Source organism: Protopterus annectens, chromosome 1.part1, assembly GCF_019279795.1.
Source record: "Protopterus annectens isolate FY-2018-M chromosome 1.part1, PAN1.0, whole genome shotgun sequence".
NCBI lineage: Eukaryota > Metazoa > Chordata > Ceratodontiformes > Protopteridae > Protopterus > Protopterus annectens.
In genome coordinates, this window is record NC_056726.1 from 15897898 (window position 1) to 15922178 (window position 24281).

Sequence of the window (24281 nt, forward strand, 5' to 3'; positions counted from 1 at the left end):
CATGCATACAGGGTACAGGGTTCAAGCCTGAGGTATTCCCTACCACACTACCATGAGCACCTGGGGCAGTTTCACTCACACACACACACACACACACACACACACACACACACACACACACACACACACACACACACACACACACACACACAAACACTCCCTCCAGTTTACACATTGTACAGCATAAGCACCATACACTTACAATCCAGTATAAACATTGTAAAAAAAAATAAAAAAGCACCATACACTTACCTGAATATATCCAGCTAACGTACATCCTGCCCGCGCAATACAAAGACCCGCGAGATCCCAAAGCTCCTTCCTGACGACGAGACTGTCCTGACTGCTGCTCTTGCAGTCCGGACGCGACCAAAGTGCACAGACGTCTCCTTGTGTCCCCGTATGGGGACTGCCGGACTGCCTTGAGCATGCGCATAGATCGACAGTAGTCGGGACTACTGCGCATGCGCGAAGTCCGCAAAATTTCAAAAAATAATTTTGTTTCTATTTTTTATTTTGAGGGGGCTGCAGTCCGGCAGCCCGATGCCACGAGCCGCCCCTGGTTTGTCAGTTTGGCTCTAGGGGGAGGACATATTAGAAGGTTTGTCAGTTTGGTTCTAGGGGAGGACAATGTTTTAGCCAATATTCAAAAGCCTAGAAGGGACAAGGTGCGGACCATCCTTGACAAATTGTGGTTTGTTGACCATGTCCTCCCACAATGACAAATGTTGTATCTCACTAGAATGACACCAAAAACAAAGCCAATCTTTAAAGTCAACCATCTGTTCATATTGTGGTATCATCCTTGGTGAAGGTAGAATATTGCTTAATGCTAGGCACATACCAGCCTGTGACAAATAGTTCAAGAGCTCCACAATGTCTCTCTTCATATAGTCTAGGGAGGTACGTCTCAGGTCATTTACACTTACATGGACTATGACTGTATCATACTGGTACCTGTGGTGCAATGAATTGAGTGCATACCTAACTTGGTGGATCCTGGTCCCCAACAGACAATTTTCAGCCTTGTAAGTGGGGCATGTTGTACAATGGAGTCCCCTGTGACTAGAGTCCTGGATATTGTATTGGCTTGTCTTATGGGCTTGGTAGTTCAGGCTTCACTGGCAGTGTCTGCATATGCAGTGTTAGGTGTTGTTTCTTATGAATATTTTCAGGTTTGTCAAGGATAATTTTTATTGGTGGAATATCTGGGAGTTCTTTTAGGTTTGGGAAGATTGCATTTAAGTTCCTCAACATAAGTAGGTCTATGTGTACGGTGCTTACTATGTGTTGTTGTAGCTGTGTTTATCCTGAAAAACTAGATTATTACAAATGCAAGGAAAACACTTGCATACAGAAACATTGTGTGTATATATCTCTCACGTCCTCTACTTATTTCTTTGAGGATTAAATGTCTGTCAGTCATTAGACAATTGTTATATTGTCTCAAGATACCCATATCCACCAAACTGGCTGCATTGACATTGGAAAAGTGCATATCCATGATGTCAGGTACTTTACTGGGTGAGCAACAAGGGTGCAATGCACAAGGGGTTAATAGTAGACTGACCAAGGGTGTTTTTGAGATTAGGGTCTTGAGACTAAGTACATGTGAGGCAGTTTTCCCTCGCATGTTTTTGATTGTGTATGATTTTTGAGTACTTGAACTGTCAATGCCAGTCATTTACTCTGTGTGAATTTTGTACCTCATCCAAATTGTTGCATTTTACCTCCTCCTTAACTATTGTTGTTAAAGTCATGGTTTCATATTTATCTCTATTTGATGTTATTTACTTAAGTATCTGCATTGTGCAGATTTTATATATATATATATATATATATATATATATATATATATATACACACACACACACACACACACACACACACACACACAGACACAGACACACACAGACACAGACACACAGACACACAGACACAGACACACAGACACAGACACACACACACACACACACACACACACAACATGTTAATGTGTATACCCAGAGTCATGGCTTGGGTCTTGACTGAAAAGGGTTCTTGGACCAGTCTACATAGAGGTTTAAAAAACAAACAAAATAAACAAATATCAGACAGACAGACAGAAGTGATATGGTAATGATGATGAAGATGCAGTTATGCGTTGCACGTAACTAACTGGCTTGTATGATCATTCACACACAATCTATGCTGATTATAGAAAACAGGATCACTAAAAACACAAAACTAGGTGTAATCTTCAACTCAAGCACGTGACTGATTATGTACCATTATGTTAAATTTCTGCATTTCCTATAGCTAATGAATTTAGAAATAGTTTGCTAATTTTCTTGAGAAATCTACACAACTCCCTGGATGCCTTTCAATGAATAAGAAAGCAGAAATTGTTCTTGCTCTGGACATTGTTAATGCATAAATTAGATTTACCATAAATTTCTCAGCAGGCCAGCATGTTTATCTGAAGGATTAAATCACCTAATGGATAGATTGTGCTTCTGTCTTTACCACTGGATTATCAGTGCTATCGGACATCTAGTGCTTGTAAGGAAAACCCCACTAAACCTTCTACCCCCTCACTAAAAAACAGAGGCATCAAATCAGAAGTTTTTCTTGCCAAGATCTACTATGCTTACATAACTTATCTATTTATTTGGAAAATACATCAGAAAAAGTGAAACTCCGACTCAGTGGAGAAATGTATAATTTTAAGTCAATTAAATAGCTAGATAACAGCTCACCCTAAAAGTAACTCAAACAGACCAGCACTGGCCTCAATGATCACCTGTAAAGGTTAAAAAATGAAAACTGCATTAGTACCACCACTCTGAAGGGGGAGGGATTGTGCTTCTTCAGCTCTAGGATAATATGCCTCACTTAAAATGTTACAGTTTGGTGTTTTGTCTAACTATAGCAACCACAAGTCTAAAAAAATATTACTTTGTCAAGAATGCCTAATGTTTATGCCTATAAAGGCATAAAGTCTTAGTTCTGCCTCCGCTTCTTTGGCCATGAAGGAAACGGCACTAAGGGAAAAACCTCCAGCAGTATTCATCATTACAAAGAATGCTGTATATTAATACAGGTGGAGAAAGAGGCCTGGACTGAGGCTACTGCACAAGTATATATTATATTCTCCTCCTTCTTCCTAGAAAGGGACCAGCAGTTCTTGACAGACACTTGGAAGAATGTTGGTGCTCGCCTACCAGATCTTTTGTTTTTGATTCAGTCATCTAGCCTTGTAGGTTCATAGATTTATACCAAGCCAGCAGTATGCCAACCCACGTAGGCTTAGCCAATAACACAGAACAACACTGGAAGGTGAGCTTAATGGTTCTGAAGCCAATAGTAAGAGCTAGACTTAATGTGGAGATATGGAAAGAGTACTTTCAGCTTTGATTATTCTAGAGGGGAAGGAAACAAGAAAAAGGTGGACAGGGGAGAAAAAAGGGAAGAGGAGAAGGAATAGGGATGATTGAAAATGTAAAGTTTGGCAAAGCTGGAAGTTTGTAGCCAGTGGCTCCTGGAATGATTCAAAATCACTTTAGACAAAGTCCTTCTAGCACTTTCCAAAATTAAAAATGCCAGTTCCATGGGTCTTGAGACTGTCCCTGGATATCTGTTGAGTAGCACTGTCTCCTTTAGCAAAGCACCCATCAACTTTTCACCACAGAACCCACACACACACTAGTTACATTTCCATGGTGTGGAAAACAGTTGTTTTCATGCATTTGCAAAAGATGACCTGCCGACCCTGGAAATTACGGCCTATAATCTTAACTTTTTTTGTTTTTGTTGAATGGGGCAAAGCACAAAACTTGGCTGGAACCTGGTTAGCTTGATTTTTAGGAGCACCAACTAGATTGTGGACCTTTTTTTTTTATTTTGCTCCTCAGCTTGTAGTTGAGGGGCACCAGAGGGGGAAACAGTACTGGGCAGTAGAAGAGCCAGCTGAAACTCTGTTCAACATTGTACAGACTCATGAGGGGTGATCTCTGCTTAGCCTTCAGTGCTATGAATGACTCAGTATTCCTTGAACACTTTCACTTATATTAAACTGGTGGTAAAGAAAACACCCCACTCTAGAGATCTACACCTACACCTCCACATCAACAAAATCAAATGGCATGAGAGGTATGTAACCCAACATACTTCCGACTTCTGGAATAGGCTGCCTTTACATAACAAGCAGAGTACTTCTCAAGCAACTTTTAAGAGCACTCAAGATGACTGGAAAATTTCCTCTGCGATATGTAAGGAAAATCTAGGACATTGTTAGTCCCCCGTCAGTACTGGGTGCTGTGACAGAACTTCCTGATAGTCTTTTACCACAAATTTAGTAAGACCCTATGAACCTATAAATTCCTGGGATGAAGGGGGTCTGTATATGGCAGACTTAATTAGTACGGTTTTCTGTTTTTACTGTAGGTCCATTTTAAGGCCATGGTTAATTACTAGACATGCAATTCCAATCTCTGCTCTTTCACTGTCTTGATTATAGAACCAATAAAACAGAGACTTACTAGTCAAAACTGACCAAAAGTACACATTCCTAGACTCTGATGGTAGTGCAATCACTAGTAGCATGATCACTTCAGGAAGTAATACAATGACTTCTTTCCACATTTGGTGATGGTGTTTGCAGCAGAATAAATCTTGGCATTGTTTTATTGAGCTAGTTTGGACTGCCATTTGAGGAGACCTTCCATAGTGGGAGCAAACCATACCTCTCATCCTCTTACCCCAAGAAATCTGGACAAAGCCTGACATAATGGGGGACAAAGGTCCAAAAATACACCCCAATACCGACACCAACCCATATTTCAGCTGTAGCCTCCACCACTAGCACCTTCTCTTATTATTGATGCTTTTTATTCAAGGAGTGGCAATTCTACTAAGGTTGTAAAAACGTACATACCAATAGCGTATTCCTCTGTCTCCCACCACTGCATCAGCTTCTTCAATCAATACATATAGACTACATTAAGCATGTTCTTTAGTGTACCTGCACATTCTCAAACACCTATCTGGTCTCACCCACACCGGTCCAGGAAAGTGAAACAGATTTTTGCAGGGGGCAAGCTGCCCACACCTCCACTACTTATATATACTAACTCAGAGATTGCACTACAATGGGGAAAAGGTACATTTTCTTATCCCCTCTGTACCATGCCTCGGTAAACTGATTTTCTTTTTCTCGAAAGTGCACTTTTTCTAAAGTGGGTCTTGGGTTTCTCTTGTTCGAAGAAGTGTGTTTTTGAACAAGAGAAATAGACCCACATATATATATATATATATATATATATATATATATATATATATATATATATATATATATATATATATATATATATGGATTACCTTTACATCATCGAACATTCAAATATTCGACACTATGATCGAGACCATATCATCAAACATTTAAATGTTCGACAATCGAAAAGTAAATAAAAAACCTAATCCAAAAAAAGTAAACTGTATATAGCAGGGGGGCAAGCCCCCCTGTGCCCCCACCCCCCTACTTAAATATTGGAACTCCGAGACCACACTGCATTGCAGTAATGGGAAATATTCCCATTCTGCGTTGTACGGAGGGCTGTATTCTGTCATTTCCCATTATCAGAATATAGTGCGATCTCGGAGATGGTATATTTAGGTAACGGGGGTGACCGGGATACACGGGGATCATTAGACATCCTCAGTTGTCTATCTATTCCCAATTTTAAACCCTCAGATTGTCGACCATTTAAATGTTCGATGATATGGTCTTTCCCATATGAGTGTCAATCATTTGAACATGCGATAATCTGAGGGTAACCCATAGATATATATATATATATATATATATATATATACACATATATATATATACACACACAAACATACATAATTTTTTTTTTTTGAGCTTCACATTTACACTCTATCCTTTCTTAACCACGTAAATTCACTTGTCGGGAAACCCAGAAGCACCGTCTAGTTCAGTGACTTGCTCAGAGACACACAATAGGTAAATGGAGGTAGAAAGTATCAGGCCTAGTACCTTTGTCACCAGGGAAGCAGCACATTACGAGCACAGAGCCTTAATCCGCTGTACTAACTGCCAGACCATTGCTAACATCTTCAGTTCCTTGTAAATCACGGTCAATAATGCCAGTCATTAGAGTTTCATAGACCTTAGTGGATCAGAAAATGCATGTCCAAACCACACCTGTTCTGTTAATTTTTTAAGTGAATTAGAGTTGGCTGTCACTTAACACTCCAAACCATTATATGGAGTTTGAATCCTTTCACTTCAAATTTGCCCACTTTATAACTTTGAGCAAGTCGCTTATCCAGGCAGTGTTCCTGGGACACCTGGGTTTACCCGATTAACAAATAGATACAATAATACTTAAAATTGTCCCTCTTTGGGCCTTTGCTCAAGAGCTGTGGACAAAGAAAAAAATAATGGGGGGGTAGACAAAGAAGTTGAGTGGTATTTGAGGCTGTTCTTCGTAAAATATGTGGCTTTCTGGAAAATTGTTGTGGACTGCAGTCACTAAATAATGTAAGGTATTTGACTTTCAAACTTTGCATACTTCAGAAAATGCCTGCTAATCAAAAGCTTGCTATTCTAGCAACTTTCCAAGTATATAAGAGAAATACTTAAAATCTGTTGCAAAATTGGGAAATTTGTCTCCGATTCTTGAGCTCAGAAATTGAGAGAACAGAGTTAAGCTCTAACTGGTTGCACTGTATGGTTCTAACAACAGCAAGCCAATACACAGTCTTGCCCTATTATTTATGAATTTATTAATTTAATTGATCTAAAGCAGATGTCTGAGGCATACATCTCAGATATCTCCTTAACAGCAAATGTAAATCATAGAATTTGTGTGTGGGTGTGTGAGTGAATATTTGGTATAAAGAAAGGAAGGACGAGGAGTATCATCATATGAGGCATGTTCTTTGGGTATGATCCTTGGTTTCTGTGTTTTGTTGACTGCTGACAGTGTGCTTATTATCTTACCATGATTAAACTGGATAGCATAAAGTCTATGAGTTTAATGTTAACATTTTAACTATGAATATATTTTAATTTAGCTTATTTTTGTAGTCAAGCATGTGTGAACTACACTGCATTGCACTACAACAGCTTGTATGGTACTTGATGCAGATGCATAAGGTTATGAATGGTTTAATGAGCTGCTTCATGTAGACATGGTTTGATTCCCTCGCCATTTGTTTGTCTAATGTGCAAGCCTGTCCAAGTTACTTCACTAGAGACTGGTTCTGGTCTGTTCCTGAAAAGGGACACTTGCTTCCAGTGGGCTGTTCCAGGCTGCTAGACAATGTGTTACGCATTTGTCTTTTGAATTCCTGCATATAACCACTAACTAGTGCTTCAATACTGGACTATGAATCCCAACATATCTTTCATACTTTAATGGGTTGCTAGATGCATTTTCAATGAATGTGAGTTTCAAGGGAAGAGAAAAGTTTACTGTTGCTCATGTCAAGTCTGTTTTCAATGTGAGTGTTTTGTTTAGCAACTGGCCATCAGTGTTTTGATGTAAAATTTGATCATTATAAAAGTAAAGCTGAAAACACTATGCCTACTGATCGAGTTTTATATTGTTTTATGGTAATTGTGGAAAGACAGCCAAGTAATGGCATAGCGATACAATTGCTGTGGCATTTGACCATGATCTTATTCTGCCTTTTGGTGTATATGGGGAGAGTTAGTGCAGAGTCACTAACAGACTGCATAGTAGTCAAGCTGTGAAAGGTGGTATTCCTATCTCCCAGCTCTGACTTCATATGTTATAACTATAATGGTCCTAATTTTATAGGCCGTGCTCCCACAAAAGGGCAAATGTATATATTATGCCCCCCTGACAGGGTGCTAATTTACACAAACATTTAAGTGCTATGATTTTGGACCTGTTACTATAATTTTGGAAGAGCAGAGGTTGAGAGGTATGCCCACATGTACAACAAACGCAACATCCCAAATACTCCACAAGTGCAACCATAAGCCTAACTCTAAAGGTAATTATGACCAAAAATCCCAGCTGTAATGATATATACAAGAACTACAGGAAACATATTCAATTAATTGGTATTTTTATTCCAAGTATCATTTGCCCAAAAGATACTAAGTCAATGCAACAATCAGTTGCACAAATACAATTTTACCAAAAAGACTCATGTAAATGATTGCTGATCAAATGATTGTAAAGTATCCTACTTGCAAGGCAATGCCTTTTGTGTACAAATAATTCATATTTAGACAGTTCAACTTCTTCTGTAAATGGATTAATCACTGGAAAACACTGGGGTAAGTTGTGTATTCAAATTTAGGGCAGAAAATAGTTTATATTTAGTATCTGTGACATTCATAATGGTTGTAAATAATGACTAGGGGTAGAAAGAAAGAGTACATAGAGTTGACACAAACATAAATATATAATGCAGCTGTTGGCAAAAGCTCAATTATACAGACCTTTGCATGGAACTACTGTATGAGCTTAAGTACCACCTGCTCAAGTCTCATATACTCATTGCTGAGTGCCCATAACTGCAACTGCTCATGATAGAAGCAACACGATAAACAGGTATTCTGCAGGAAGCAAGACCTCCTATACCATCCCCAGAGAGAGATTCTGCTATTACCCCCTTGTTTTCTCTATATATACCATCTCCAAAGTTGCACCCAGAGAGAATGTACATAAAGGAGTGTGTCTTTGTAGTCAGGTCTTCTCGTACTTGAATAATTAAGCAAGCATTCAAGATGAGAACAGCCGCTGCATAGAGATATGTACAACACCCCTCAATATGAGAACAGCCACTGCATGGGGATATGTATATCACCCCTCAAGATGAGAACAGCCGCTGCATATGTATAACACCCCTCAAGATGAGAACAGCCGGTACATAGGGATATGTACAACACCCCTCAAGATGAGAACAGCCAGTGCATAGGGATATGTATAACAGCTGTCAAGATGAGAACAGCCGCTGCATAGGGATATGTATAACAACCCTCAAGATGAGAACATCCAGTGCACAGGTGTATGTGCAACTCCTTAAAGCATGAAAAGGGGTCAAGTCCTCTTTCTTACTGTAACCTTTTGTAAACTTAATGCATGTACTGTGTGTGGAGTTTTTCTCCCCGGGCTTCTATTGAAAAGTGGCCTTGTGCTCAGTCGGACTATCCCAGTAAACAAATGCTAACAAGTAAGTGAATACAGACACAAAGTGGCAGGCAGTATAGCAAATAAGAGTACTTTTGATGGTACATTGGAAAATCAGTCAGAATACACTGAGTGTGTGTACCTTTTTGTGACATGAACAGAACTATTGATAAAAACAAAGCTTCTGTCGTGCTTAGTGTGATGGTACAAAAAGAGATGGATTGATGCACAGTTTTCTGGCACTAAAATCTGCCTCACAACTGTTAGAGATTTTATAGACAGTACAAAAAAAAACTGCTGAGCCCAGCGTCAACAATGATACCAACTCAAGATTCCACAGAAGAAAACAGCTTAAAAATGAGAGCACATCTCAATATATTGCAGAAGCATACAAGCTATGAACATACTGTCAGTTTGGAGGCGGATTGTTGTGATGTGTTAAGGGATAGAGATGAGTGGGCAAATATTCTCCAAGTATCCAAAGGCAGTTATCCAGAAAGCTTTAACATCAGACTATGACCAAAGACTGTGACCAAAGCACAGCAATATTAATGGAAATAGTTGGCATACATGCATCTGAATTTTAATAAAAAGCAAATGAATGCAGAGTTAAAGTAGTTAGCTATATCAAAAAAAAAAAAAAAAAAAAAACTTAAGTACAAATCATTTTAAAGAAAAAATAATGTAGAAAGTATGTTAAATGCCAAATTGATGGTATATGCATATCATACCAAAAGGTGATACAAAAAGTACTGAATGTAAGCAACGCCTCAAATTTGCATAATGGGCAGATAAAACAAGTGGGATGAACAAGCTGGCAAATATGACTTGGTATGTTTAAACTAGGTAATGTGACTGGAGAGGACTGTAAAATCATAGAGGTCATCATAGAGATAGGAGGGGCAAGGAAAATCATAGAGGTCATCATAGAGATAGGAGGGGCAAGGAAATCATATAGGTCATCATAGAGATAGGAGGAGTAAGGAAATCATATAGGTCATCATGGACATAGGGGGTAAGGTTAAAAACGGAAAAAAAGGCACAAGGACAATAATGTCCATAACTTCCATTACATATTATTCGAAAACGCTTTCTTAAATGGAATGGAAAAAATAGTGCAGTGAAAAAAGGTACACATCTGGATAGAATATATTCCCCAGATTGTTATCTCCCATAGTGGCTCATGGTGTCTGCATTTCCTATCAACTTTCCAATATACAGGTAGCAATTACACATTTCATTGCCCCCGTAACAACAGGGGGTATTTTCATTAAAAGTAACTGCATGCCTGTATAATGTAACAGTTAAAAAAGTAACCACATTTCTAAGTAGTATAATCATGTGGTTAATAATAATAATAATAATAATGGCTTATACTTTTTTTGGTAAGGGAAGAGATTTAGTTACTCTACGAGAGAAGGTAAAAGCATTGTAGTGGGGGTTTTCTCCTAGATGTACCTGCAACAGGCCAAAAAGAAAAACTCAATAGTGAATTTATATTTCTTCTAAAACCTCTTGTAAGTAATGTTTATTATAATTTAGTTCTTATTTCATGATTATATCAAAACTGCTTTTATGGAAAAGAACTGCTTAATGTTAGGTGGGCATACAAATGTACAACTGCCTCCTATATCTTAGACATTTGTTATTTGTAGCAAATACAAGTACCTTCAGACGTGCATCTGTGAGAAGACAGTGCATAGCCCTCCCAATACTTGTATTTGCTACAAATAACTGCTACAAGCAGAACAGTAACATTTAGTCTCTAGCTACACATCACTGTCAAGCCATTCTGGTTGTACAGGACTGCTGAAACCATGAGCCAAGATGGGAATATCAGATTGGGAGGGCTATGCACTATCTTCTCACAGGTGCACGTCTGAAGGTACTTGTATTTGCTACAAATAACTTAAGGACACAGTCAGTATAGTACTATATTTAGTTGTGCTTTAAGGCAACACTAGAATGTTATAGTACATATTCAAGAGAAAAGTCTATACTGATATGCCATAAGGCTGCACTTAAAAGTCTAGCCAGATGTGACCATTTTTTAAAACCTCATGGTGCTGCTTTAACATACAACATTGTAACACAAAGTACTCATAATAAATTAACTACCAAAAAAAATGAAAGAAAAAGAATGCAGTCAGGAGTCTGGGGACAGAATGAGAGAAGCAGGAGTTCATTTTCTGATTTGCATTTCTTACAGCACATCATAATGTATGGATCATTTTCTGAAATAAATATCACTTTATTATTTTAAAAACATGCTTTTCAGTCTGTTCTTTGTAAGCAAAACCGCTAATTAATACAGGAGACATTAACGCTGATTTTTGCTTAGTTTTATCTTCTATTTTCTATCATAAACTTATTTAATCATCTAGGTATTTATTAGGTGACAAACAATTCTGGTGAAAGTACCGACAGCTGAAGTATCTGTGAAATCTTACAGTAAATTAGCGTTGCTTCCATTCCTTACAAAGAAAGGCAGTAAAAATCAAAAGCATATTAAACTGTGCATTTTGAATTAGGCAGTTGTTTTGCATTATACCCAACAGTTAATGCCACTCTGTATGTAACAGTATATGCCTCATGTTACTGTTTTTCCTCTGGCTCGCAAAGAAACGGCAGAATATACCATTTTTAATCTACTACCACAAGCAGAACAGTAACATTTAGTCTCTAGCTACACATCACTGTCAAGCCATTCTGGTCTGCACTTTAGCAGGCCACCTGCTTGTGACCATTAACACTATCAATGTGCTCGCTGATGATGGTTCAATATTTCCAATGTCCTTCAACACTGCTCTCCAGTCTATCCTGCAGGACAGCCCAGTTATAACTCTACAGTCTCTCTGGCAATCTTACACATGGACTTTTCCATATTATGTCATGTGTCATTAAATGCCAAAACTACCTTATAAATATGATTATACAGCCCAGTAGTCTACTTATAATAATGAGGTACATCTATGCAGGAAGATGGAACACAGATATATCTCATTATAGGAAAGAAACAAAGGTGGGATTAGTCATGATTAGATGACTATAGATGATGATTAGAACAGGAAAATGAAGTTAGGTAAAAACTAACAGAATTAACTCAAGACAGTCAAAAACAGTGCAAGAGGAAATAATGAAATGAAACTGGCAAACAAAATGAAGGTAACACAAGTTCATAGGTGATTACTAGGTTAAGGACCACAGGAGGCTTTTTTAAGCCTACCCGTGTTTCCCCAAGAGTCAAACCCTCTACCTTATGTCTGCTAGTTTAAACACCTTAACCATAATGCCAAACCCAAACATTGTGTGCCTTAGAACTTGTCTGCATGATATACAGAGACCATAGGCTGTCACAGCTAGAAAAATATTTCACTCAAGCCGTCATATCCTAAGAGATGTTAATGTCAGATTAATTTGTACTGACATGCCCAACAACTTAATCAATGTGCTGCACAAACTAATAAGCTTAAACCAACACAGGCCCTATTCCCAAAAACACAGCAACAAAACAGTGCAAGGATGAAACGTGAAAACCATCCCTAACAGCCTGAATTCATTGCCTGGCAATAGGACACCACACAAATAAAAGCAAAAAGAAGAGTCTGGTTTTTAGACTTGGCAGTCTAAAAGACTGAGAAAGCAAATTATCTACTGCCATTGTAAGGACAGAACTTGACAAATTATAGAATTGCTTTCTCTGTACTAATTGGTAAAGATTATATCATGCCAGTTCTATGCGCGTGCATGTGTGTGTGGAGGAGGGGGATGAAACATATTTGGTGGAACTCCACAAATAACTGTACCCTTTAGATGAACCTTGAAGGTTCTCCACAGAAACCCCTGCTGGCTAAACACATTCAGTGAAGTACAGTTCAATTCCTGCCTTTGTAGATAAACAATCTTAACACCCTGCCACACTACAAAACAGTACTGCTTATTGCCTTTAGGAATGACTGGTTAGAAAACAAAGTTATATTTAATATTGACTTTGTCGTCTTTCCTATAGTTTTAACTTTTGTTTGACACTATTCAAGCTTCCATTACATACTTTTATGGCATGAACAGCAAGTATCTCACAAGACAGTTGATCATCTACACTACGTTGCTGTAATAATAGAGTCTAATAACACAACAGCTAGAAATAAACACCAAGCACTTCTTACTTTTTACGTTGTGGGGTGAAGGACAATCACAGTAATATCTTCCATTTGCAAACCTTTCAACCTCTTAATGTAAGAATTCTGAACAAAGCCAAAAGTAATATGGGGAATAGATTTTAAATTTTATTCTATTTTGACATTTGCTCTTATAAACTTAGAAAATATTTAAAGTAACAAGTTTTGCACTGGAATGCATTCATAATCCCGAAGGACCAAAACACTGAGAATATAAACATTGAATTCTTATGGTCGAAACACAAAAATTTGAATGACCTAAAAGCAAGTGTATGCAGGGAGGCAAACCCCCACACACACCCCCTGGTGCTTATTAGATAATCAACTCTGTAACAGCACCAGTGGAGAAGGGACAAAAACCTAGTCTCCGTTGTTTCACAGTCTCTCACATCAAACTGCTGCCTTTTTAGTACCTCTAAAAAACTGGTAGTAAATGCATTCAGCATTCTGTGTTTTGACCTTCTGTGGTCGATCTTTCAGCTGTCTGTGTTTTTGTCCTTTGGGATTTTTAAATGTATCCAGTTTTGTATTAGCATGCATTTTCTGAATGCTAAGTCGTCTGAAACTCAAATGTCAGTTATTATTTGGTGACTTCAGTTCTGAATAATTTGCCAATAAAACAACAAATTTTATGAGGAACAGACCAAAAATATGAGGCAAAAATGTGTACATTCTGCAAAATTCTGGACAGTTGAGACATATGCCAGTTTGGATGTTTATCATTCATTTAGTTACAGGTGTATAAGCAGGTGCTCCCACACTGTATCATAAGAACGCACCTCAGTATAGGAGGATATTTTGAGAACAACCTCAAGGTATGAATACATACATACATACGTAATAAAGGCTAACGTACAAAAAGGTGTTCTAGTAACTCAGATTATGCAGATATCTGTTACAGCAATGTCCTCTAATTTCCATATGAAATTATTCCAGCCATTCAAAAGTAGCTTGAAATGAATTGCATGGCATATAGGTATAAAACCTTAACTATGACCCAGATGTCCCAGATTTGATTAGTGAAACAGGTACAGTATGTGCTGGTGAGTTGAAGAGGAGGTATGATGGAGGTAATGCTTGCTCAGCTGCCTTATGAAGAAAGGTGGGGTGTGCCTGCAAAGATAACTACCTGTTGATAAAATCCACAGAGAAAACCACAGATCTCATGAAGATGCTTACGAGTGGAGGCAGGGCATCCTGAGATGTTACATCTATTGGGGAAGTAAGTAGCAAACCCTTGATAAGGCCCACGACTCTGAATTCGGGTCATGTTGGTACTGCTCCCAACACTCGGATCTTGTCCCCTGAGGATGGGCTACAGGGCTGCTCTCTCTGGTGAAAAGGAGGAGCAAACTAGGTAGCTGAGGAAAGTCGTATAGCTAAGGGATTAGTTAGAGCAAAAAAATATATATCCTCAGTCTCATTTTTAACTATACCTGAAATAAAGCATTAAAGCACTCTACACTTCTACCAAAATCTGCATGAAAATGGTTCTTACTAGTTCCTTGAAGATAAAACTTATGATAACTGGCCAGCCATGCCTGTATTTCCACTTTTGTCCTTTAGCTTAAATGTCATTCCATTCCCTTTGTCCTTTACACCCTTTAATTTATCCACATAATACCACTTATGTTCCTGTCTCCTCCAGTGTAAATATATCAAACCTATTCAAACATATCATAGTATCCCTTCTGAAGTTGCATATCATTGTTTTCATCCTCCTTGGTACCTTTATCCACAGGGTCAATCTTTTTTTCACTCTATAAGGTCTTCAGAAGTGCATGCAACCCTACATACAAGGCCTAACGTATAACATATATGTCAAGAAAAACTCCTTGACATAAAACTGTAATTCTTTACTACACACACAGCATCTTGTAAAATTTTATAACTGCTTCTTCATATTGCAGGTCACCTTTAAATGTACTTGTCCTTTTTAGCTTTAACACGGTAAGTGAATTGTTCCTTCTCAAACCCTTCTCAGTTACCACCTGGGACATTCGGGAAAGGTTAAATACAATGTATAGAATCAACTGTTACGCTTTTGGGAGGAAGCTGGGGTTCCTAAAAATGTGCAGACATGGGAGAAAACAACACTGCAGGATTCTGTCAGGAATTTGCAAGGTGTAATTAATTCTCTCTCAACTTTGGTTGTACATTTTCCATAATATACACATCACATATGACTCCAATAAATAACTACAAATTACTTTAAGGGCGTGTACTAAAGAAGACGACTATGATTCTGGACAGAAATGTGTCAGCTGGCCAGCAGCACACATTATTTATAGCAGTCATAATAAAGTAAAAATGGGAACATACTGCCAACTACAGAGCAAAAAGACCCAAGTGGCATGATCATGCCTTGAATGAACAGTCAGGAACAAGGGGGGGTGACAGGGCAGTGGTAAAGACTAATGGATACTGCAGTAAATAGTTGGTGGATAGCAATCTAAGGAAGCTGAACTTATTCCATTGTACAGGAAATTTGATTATGACAGTTCTTGAATAATGTATTGTTTTTAGACCACTAATGGAAAACAAATAAGTGCAGTGAAGGGTTATTGTAGATAAATGTTGGTAAATTAATATTATGGGAACCAAGTAGCTGTCTTACAAAAAGAGGCAATAGAAAATTAAAATGTTTACCTTGGAGAAAATAAAAGGGTGTTAAGATACAGGAACATGGTAGTAAGGGAAATGGTAGGAGGATTAGGACAAAAGAAGGAGGGGTGAGGCAGAGGTGGGGGAAAAGTGCTGTATCATGTTGAAAGCAGTATGTAAATGAAGTTACCAAATATGGAACAAAGAGCAATGGACTCAGCCTTAAACTAACATGGGATGGATGAAATAAATTCAAATGCTGGTGATGGCAATTACACCGCACTAATAGAATCTTACAGAAAGACTAGTGAGGCCTTTGACCTCCCTCTGCTTGCATATTATGTAGTCATATACATGTAATCAAAATGGTGCTCCTGAGAGAGCGGTTTCAAATCACAACCAATGTACCCAAATTATTTCATTTTATTCTTGCATGTGTTAAGTAATATACTTCCATAATAAGTAAATTAATTATTTACATAACCAGTGTGATGTGTTGTTCTTAGGGACACACAGGTCTCATCTGTCTCAGTGGAACACCTAAGAGAGTAAATGGACTGGTGGTTTTCTAAAGATCTGCATTCCAAGTCACAAACAGCTCTACTTGCTTGTATTCCATAATATTTTAAGCAATAAGCTACTGCAGATTACAAAGTTAATCACCTCCTAAGGTGTATGGTCTCAAAATAATTAATTAATTGTGCATGGTTGTTTAACTGTGAAAATAATCTATTGCATAAAATAAGATGGGAGGGCTAATAAAATGGTTTTCTGAATAACTACATAAAAATGCAATCAATAACAAGCTGCACTTATAATTATGACTGAATATGGTAAATGACACTTACCAAAACCAAACATAAAGCTACAGGTCTATGTCAGTTCACAAAAACTTTCTTAATGAATTCCCAACTTATCGAAAATAGGATGGACTGCTCAACTCACAGACAGCAGTCATATGGAAATATACCAAAACAAATCTTAGGAATATAACAAAAATACCATGCAGAGATTCCCAGTTGCCAGATGAAAACCATAATGGTTCACAGCAACATAGACTCTGTGTATGTGGATAAAGTTATAGCATTATTTGACTTGCAAATTTCTGTGGGAGAGCTAAGGAGACTAAGATAACCACAAAAAACCTAGGACTCCAGTATACTAGCAGTATTATACACAGTAGACGTGAGATAACTAGGCAAATAAGACAAGTAAATAGCCATTTCTTGAAGTTCAGTGTTCTTGCAATTACCCATGTGACTGGATCACAATTGTTTATGCTGAAACCTGTATTCAATGATACAGTTTCAGTACAGCTACACAAGGAACCTAGTATGGCAAAGGTCTCAACATGATGGGACTTTATGATCTGTGAATCACTGGCTAAATGTGGCAGCTGTTATTAGTTACACAAGTGGTTTGAAGCCATGATGTGCTTCTGCAGTCCTTCCTGTAATATGCACCATTTACAAAATGACAACGAACTCTGTACTCTTGCAGATAAACTGGATGCATATGTCCAGTATCTACTGTGACATGTCATATTTATGCATATTGATGGGAGGATGATCTATGACCTATGATCACACTGGTCAGACCATCAGTGCATGGTGGGTTTGTCATAATGGTTAAGGTCTCACCTCAAAGACACAAGGTACATGGTGTGATTCTGATTCATGTTACATTAGTTTTCTATAGTGGGACTTGCATTAAATATGGTGTTTTCTAGACTGCATAAATACATAGGTAGGGGGTCTAATCTCACAGCAATCAACTGTGTGTGTGTATGAATGTATATTATATATACACAGTTGTGTAAATATGACCTTAATTACTGCTGGCCTCAGTCAAGTACTAGCATGGAATTACTTTTAGCTCCTCTGTGGCAACGCCAGTTAATAACGTTTTTTTTAAGTTGGAGATTGGCTTGATGGTCCAGCTGTTTACCTCACTAACACAAGATACAAGGCTTGCTTCTCACCCTTGAGGAAAATTGGTTAGGCTTAAAATGGCCCACAAAGGCAGTTAACCTAGTACTTACCTATGAACCTATCGATTATTAGCATTTGCATCTGTATAAAATATCTAATACCTAGACAATCAGCAATGCCATGCTGTGGATGGACCATGCGGAACTGTTGATGCCAAGGTATGCATTTGGGTGTTTGCTCTGATCTCATACTGTCATGCATACCAATTCTCCTGGCATCATCAAAGCAGCTGTTGTAGATTTAGCAGAATAAAGCGGCTGTCAATATTGGGGGACATACATTTAGAGAATGGAGATTATGTAGGCATACTACCCTAATGGGAGTGATCCCATATCATGTGTGGCTTGCCTTTGTGAGATCCACTGGCAGGGTTACAAAACCTTGTTTGGACAAGGTTTATTTCTCTCATAAGGCAGGCTGCTGATACATCCAAGCAGTCAAAGATGAAACTTGGGTGGGAGCATGGTGTGTGTGTCTGTGTGTGTGTCTGTGTGTTCTGAAGGTGATGGTTCCCACTACAAAGACTGTTACTATATGTCTTTGTACAACTGGGTACATTGTAGTGATGCATTACCGGTGTAGTTTATACTGCATATAAGACTATATATAAAACAGTCCTATGTGCCCTATAGATGATACTAGCATGGTTTGTGGTAATGGCAGCAGCAAATACTAGTCATTCTTCTCTTCAGCTATTCCAAAGAAATGAGCAAGAGAGTCAGGAACACTTCCTCACTGTGGGTGCATACAGTGCAGCTCGCATGTACATATATGTATTCTACAGGAACTGCTTAGGATCAAGAGATTGTTGCGGGCAGTGGGGATAACATGAAATTCCATATCATAAGATCTGTGTACTCCAAGGAGAGCTGGTACTTGTGCACATTAATAAGTGTGAATTTGTTTTATGACAGATGAATTTGAAGGCAGCCCGATATTAATCTTTAGTCGTGTACTGCTGAGAAGCACATTAGCTTACCATGGCGATTGTGAATGTCTATTTTGTATCTTTGTTTTTTAATTTCAACAAATGTTTAGGGTTTCTAATGCCATGCCATGGTCAGGAGGGGACCTCATTCATAAGTCAGGGTACAACTGAAGTTCATGAAATTACATTAGTACTGCTTCAGTCTTTGATGTTTTTCAAGAATGCCTTTTCAGCATGTGCAATGTAGCTAGAATTGTAGGCTTCTGCAGTTCATATTGAGTTAAATGCATTGATAACATATTTATATATGCTTGAAAGTTCTTTTTTGTTATCTCTACTGCTCCTAGTACTGTTGGCACTATCTGTGTGTCTTTATTCCACATTGTTCTAGTTATGGCATACTTGTATTTAAATGACGTTTTGCCTCTCAGAGATTGTGTCCTGGATACTGTGTGTGGCTATTTCAATGATTATTGCTGCACTTAAGGACTGCTATCCTCAATACCAAATATGTCTGCTTGCGATGCTATGAGTGCTACAATATTAACTTGTGTGTTCATGAACATGTATCAAAACACAAATATAAATGTAAACTAAAAATAACTTTGATGGAATAAGGAAAACTCCACATTAAAACTTAAACAGTTGTTGTATCTTTGTTTTTGGGGCTGTTTTAATGCATCAAAATCTCCCCGAGTCCTTCTTATATAAGATTCTAACATGCTTGCCACAAAACAGCCTTCATGAGGCCAACCATATTAACATGATATTGTTTTCCTGTTTTTTCTGTCTTTCCCAGAATCCATTTCAAGTTCCATTTAAATGAGTCATGCAGATAGATGTAAATTATGGTGCTTTCCCAAGCAATAAAATACAAATGCAGGTAGTAATTATCCCAATCATCTTACCCACTTTCTGTAACAGGAATGCTTAAATTTTTCCTTAACTGACCCTAACTAATGTTTCTCTCAGAGCCTGTTTCACTCGATTTCCAACAGTTATACAGCTCCAGCAAAAGAAAGCAGCTAAATTCAGGCTATTGTTGGAGTAAAATGTATATTCTTTTAGCTTCTGACAAACTCTCCCTCCACACACTCCCTGGGTTGTCAAAACTGTCACTGCTGGAGTTTGTGAGAGTGGCAGCAGCTACTGGAAGGAAAGGTACATAAAACAGTGACTCTGCTCTTCTCTAGTGCCTGCACTGAAACAATCTTATTTCTCTATCTAGAATGTTGTAGAATTAAAAAATGTGCTTTTAGTTGCAAACATATGTCACTTTAACTGCTGTCATGTTCTTTATTTCATAACAATGCAGCACTGTTCTGCATCAAAATATGGCTAATCTTCTCTTCAGTTTGTGTTATGCATTTTAGGAGTAATAGTGTATTTTTTCCATAGTCAGCAGTAATGCTTCCTGTACTGCCTATGTACGGTATCTTCTATTGTTGCTTTCCTCTTTCTATTCCAAAACACTTAGCAGTGAGACCAACAATAGCCAAGAGACTAGAGAGAACATGTTTGTCAAAAGCAGTTACATACGTGAACACACCTGCATATCATATACAATACATTCACTGCATCGGTTTCCAATAGGAGTAAATCAAAACATTTGTTGCAGAAAACATACATAACTGCTTTGCATTGCAAAGTAAAGAAAGAACTACTTGGGTAAAGAAAAAAAAGTACAGCAGTACCTGCTGACACCAGCTTGTGGGTAAGACTCGACAGGGAAAAATTTAGATTTTTTGCGCCTGTGCCATTTCATTCAAGTACAGACAAATTCTCCTTCCCAAATATGTGACAACTTACGTTTAAAAAAAGGAAGGAGGGTTTTCACCTCCTTTGACTCCTAGGAAAGGAAATTAAAGTTTTGTGAATTACAGGCTTGTTCCCAACAACTAAACAATACTGGAATTATACTGTTGGGAGAAAAAAACATCAGGATCGAGTTAAACTGCAAGTGAGGGTAGACTTTTTCCTTTAAGTACACAAACTACTTTTCTTATCAAATCTTCCCAAAAGAATCAAGAACTTATAAAGGCTAAAAGCAATAATAAGAAATTATTCACTTACATCAGAACAGTAGACTAAAAGGTAAAAAAAACTGTAGTTATAATAGGTTTAAATAAAATGATCATCCAGTCATAGGGCACAATAAAGATATTTGCAGAAAAAACTGAGAACACTTCACAGCAAGGAAACAAACATATCAGAGGATGAGATTTGCAACTCTTTGGACTATAATTGTGATCCCTGAAATTATGTAATTGAAATTTTGAGTGTGGAGGAATTATAAGTCAGAAGTGATGACATTTTGGGATATTCTCCCTATTCTGAGATAACAACGGTGTTCTTTGGATAAAGCATATAAAAGTAGAATGTGCATTGATAGTGCAGGTGAGAGCAAACCCTCCCTGCAAAAATGCTTTAAAGAGCAACAGCAAGTTTACAAAAATGGGAAATTGGTTATGGGTATTGTAACCAGATATGCTGATGAATAAAATCATGCAACAACTACTTCAGAGTTCTCAGAGATGGTCTACAATGAACACAAACCTGGGGTATTGGTAATGAACTCAGTTTTAATGTCAGTAAATGTAGCATAGTGAGACCTGCCAAAAGGGGCACACATTATGATTACAAAATAAATGGTACAATTAGAAAACAATGACACCATTAGTAAATATATGTGTGGGCAATGGTAGGCAACAATTTAGGAGTATACCTAGCAAAGTCAGAAAAGCATATTCTGTAGCTCAGTTCCTAAAGAGCATGGTTAGTCAATCAAGGGAGATTACTGTACCACTGTATACCTCATTGGTCTGACCCATTCAATACTGTACCACTGTATACCTCATTGGTCTGACCCATTCATTACCCAACACAATGCTGTGTTTTGTAGCCTTTGAACAAACCACCTGGCAACTCAAAAATATTCAATTTCTTACTGCTGAAAAAAAAACATCAAAAGAGTAGGAAAACTATTGAAAAGGGTTTAGGAACTGTCAATACATTCTGTTACTTACATCTGATCTCTGCCTGGTCTGTAAAGCAGTATGTGACCAAATTTTATTTTAAAAGTCTATGCAGGCATTGCTAGGAAAGGTAACATTAGTCTAGAGAACCCAATAATATGAATAAAAATCTGTAACTAAAAAAGTGGCAGGAGGCTTATGACATTTATATATGGTTCTGAAGCAACTAGTCATTGACTTGATCAGTTGAGCCCCAGTTTGTCTTTGCACTAGCAGTGGTTTTGTGCAGGATCAGTTCATTAAACAGCAGAATTAAGGAAGTTTTATCCTTTTCCCCCACTGTTGCTTGGTTTCAGAGTTTGTATATGTACATTGCCAGGGATAAGAGATATGCAAGGTGCTTCCCCCACCCCCACAACAAAAAGTGCTTTGGCATTTTTTTCTCTCTTTGAGTAAAATTTCAGTGATGTAAGTTAACCAACAGAATACTACTCAATAGATTGAGTTTATAATTAATCTTTTGTTATGCACATGTATGAATTATATATAAGCAACATTTTATTTATATATATATATATATATATATATATATATATATATATATATATATATATATAAAACATTTTACACACACACACACACACACACACACACACACTGATTTTTTCACACAGTGTTAAGACTTACAAAATACTGGTCCTTCTCAGCAGCATTGAAGGATTTTTCAAACACAGGGTTTGTGGTAAAACATTGGTCCTTTTCATTAGACCTTACTGCTTAGCTTTTTCTCTGCAAGCCAACAATTCCACCTAAGTAAGCCAAAGACACTGCCATCCTTGACAAGCTCGCAACACTCAACACTCCATTGCTGAACCTCCTCTCCAACTATAGGTCAGGAATTTAATTTTTAGCAGACTAAGACGCCTGAAATACTTCACCCTGCAGCTGATTTCCATTACCTTCCTACCTTATTTCTGTTTGCCTGCTTGTCTTAGCTTTAAGGGGAGGATGATATCTAGGGCCAGCAAACAGCTATTACTATGCCACAGTTCACAATGTGCACACATGTATATACATCTATATCTATACATGTACAGATACAGACGTATAGATATACGTCTTGTATTAATACATAAACATGTATGTTTAATGTACATATACATTAATATCTACAAACACACACACACACACATAAAACTTGTGTGCACACAGAATAATTAGCAATATCTGCATCACTGGATTATTGCAGTCAATCTTTTTGAAATTCAGTAGACCATAAACTTGGCAATCAAACACATACACACACACAAAAGAAGTAGAAATGTCTGCATCACTGGATTACTGAAGTCAAACCTCTGGAAGTCCAGTTGACCATAAACTTGGCAATCAAATCTATGAACCCTTGAACTATACTGTATTACTCTGAGAAACTAGGTGCACTGATTGCTTAATGGCATACCACAAATGACAGCCCAGCCCACTGCCTGCAGCAATGAGTTATAAATTCATCTGGTTTATAACACTAACCTGAACTTGATTCTCATAAACTTCTACTGACTCATCTACTAACTATAAGGAAATACTTTCCCCACTTCAGCAGTCCTGCATCACAGAATAGAGTGGAGTATTTTTTCTAGTTGGCTTGACTAACAGACTAAATAAAAAAATGCTGCATATTTCTTCACAATAGCACATTAAATGCAGCTGATGTTTCTCTACTTAAAATCTTTCAGTAGTATATACTCTAATGTAAGCATACAAACACACACACTGCAAACAATTTGCTTCAGTCTGTTTTCCTAGTACACTCCAGGACCTAATTTAAAATGCTACTAGCAGCATTGGCTGGGTACTGATCAGAAAAATCACTGGTCACAGAATAATAAGCTTACGGCTCAGCCCCACAACTGGCCCAGCTTAATGCCGGATTCACAAAAGCTTTTTGGAAATGCTGTTGTGTAGCCACTCTTGAAGGTCAAAGAACATTAGTTCAGAATTTTATGACTAAAGTGCACAGAAAGCCACTCTGGTATGTTACTGAAGTTGCCTTTATATTTGTAATACTCATCTAACAATGATGCAATGAAGCCAGACTTGGGCCTGACTCAAAAAATAGATTTTGCCTTATTAGATAGTTTTCTTTTCCCATGAAGATGAGGTTATTCGGTGTTAGACTATAAAGTATGATGTGCTAAGGGTTTCTCTTTGCATAGGCATGAGGGGAGGCAACCCCCCCTCAATCAAAAGATGGTTTTATTGTTTATCTACTGTCATTCTGGCTAGCAGGCTACACCAAAATGGGAAACAATGAACTCTGCTTCTTTCAGCTGTAGATGAAATTCAAAATTTGTATTATTGCAGTGCATTCAAATGAAGGGTAATGCTGCTCACTGAACACTAAACATTCACCCCGACTCCTGATGTCATCGGAA

At 37.8% G+C, this 24281-nt stretch overlaps 1 protein-coding gene across 2 annotated transcripts in view; it reads right to left on the reverse strand.

Annotated features, from left to right (window-relative positions):
* Positions 1-24281, reverse strand: part of PDZD2 (PDZ domain containing 2) — a 2738687-nt gene that overhangs the window by 1643426 nt on the left and 1070980 nt on the right. The gene's annotated exons all lie outside the window — the stretch shown is intronic.